Source organism: Balaenoptera borealis (genome assembly GCF_965194805.1).
Source record: "Balaenoptera borealis genome assembly, chromosome: 6".
Taxonomy (NCBI): Eukaryota; Metazoa; Chordata; class Mammalia; order Artiodactyla; family Balaenopteridae; genus Balaenoptera; species Balaenoptera borealis.
The window spans coordinates 3,593,578-3,595,375 of NC_138863.1; positions in this window are offsets into that span (position 1 = coordinate 3,593,578).

Here is a 1,798-nt window from a genome sequence, read left to right on the forward strand (position 1 = left end):
AGAAAGGCCATGTCATACACAAAGGGGGAGGTGGGGAAAAATATAAGAGATCGCCCATGTTCCTTCTTTTTTAACACTATGTGTATGTGTGTATGTGATTTTGTGGCACAGGTACTGCTTGTATACATAAGACCTTTTAAAATTGTTGGTGAAGGAAGGGGGAGCTACAGGGATGGGAGAAAGAAGACAAAGTTGGGTGATCGAGATCCATCCTTGGGACTCTACTTGTAGCCACTCTGCAATTCAGCAGGCACACCCAAGACAGTTCATATATATTTAAGAAAGGGGGGAAAGGGAAGGAAGGAGGGAGGGAGAGAGGGAGGGAGCCCAGACAGGGATCAGCCAGCTTTAAAAAAGATCAATTTTCACTTTACTTCTGATAAGACATGACTTTGGGCAAGTGGGCTACCTTCTCTCGGATCCAGTCTCCTTGTCTACAAAGGCGAATGGCAGGCCATGACGATTCCTAGGCTCCCCTTGTCTCTAAAGACCCAGGACAGTGGACCGAGCAGCCCTGCAGTGTGGGCGGGGCTCAGCAGTGTGCGTGCCGGGCCCCTGGGAGCTGGTGGAGCCTCAGCTCTGTGAGTCAGCGCTGGGAGTGGGTGCCAAAACCAGTAGCTGCAAAGGCTGACGTGGAAGTCTCCTCCGAGGATGCACTGATGGAGTGGGGGTCCTGTGGGAGGAAAGGCTGGGTGACTCACTGGCCTGCTCAGGCCGACCTGAGCATGTGCTTGCTTCCAGGCCTCATTCTTCCAGGAAAGGGTCTCAAATAGCGGACCTGTGGGCCACATCTTGCCCCAAGGAGTCGTGTCCATTCTGCCCAGAGTTGGTCTACATGGTGGGGATGTTTGTTTGATTATCATTAAATTAGTTGAGAAGGTTTAAAAACCACAAAAATCTTGATTTCATGTGTCTCTTTAAAACTCACCAAGTTCTGCAGACACTGAGCCATGTTCCAGGCCAGCCACAGTTGTTGAACAGTAAGACATGAACTGTTCCATAGCTACGGTTTCCAGCACCTCCCACTGTTTCCCACACAAGGTATTCAGTTGCCATCAATCATCCTTTGTATGCTGTATGGGAATAAGATGTTTCTTATATCTTACTTGTGCCCTACTAAAAATGCAAAAATAGAATAAGAAGACTATAGTTTCCAAGAAGAAAAATTGGAGCAAACTAATTGAGGAGTAAAAATGAGAAAAAATTCTATATATTTACTTTGCACACCCAGTGTATCTGTTCAGAATGAATGCAAATTAAGATAGCAATAGAAAAGAAATAATAGTAATAAGATCTATGATTAATATGCAAAAGAGATATATGGTGGAAAATTTAACAAATTATAAAAAGAAAAAATTCAATAGGCCTTTTAAATTTTAATTCAGTAACTGATGTGACTCAGAAATGCACCTAGAATTAAGTGAAAAAAAATTGTCCAGACATGATGGTAAGTTCATGAAAGAGTTTCACTTGAGTACAGTAGAAATGCTATGTTCTGAACAGAGAAAAACATTTAGAAATGAAAATCTAAGTAGAAATATGCTGTTCAGTCTGTTAGAGTCACAGCCAAAAACTTACAGGCCTCACTCAGCCATAAAAAGAAACAAACTTGAGTTATTGCAGTGAGGTGGATGGACCTAGAGTCTGTCATACAGTGAGAAGTAAGTCAGAAAGAGAAAAACAAATACTGTATGCTAACACATACATATGGAATCTAAAAAAAATGGTTCTGATGAACCTAGTGGCAGGGCAGGAATAAAGACGCAGACATAGAGAATGGACTTGAGGACATGGTGGG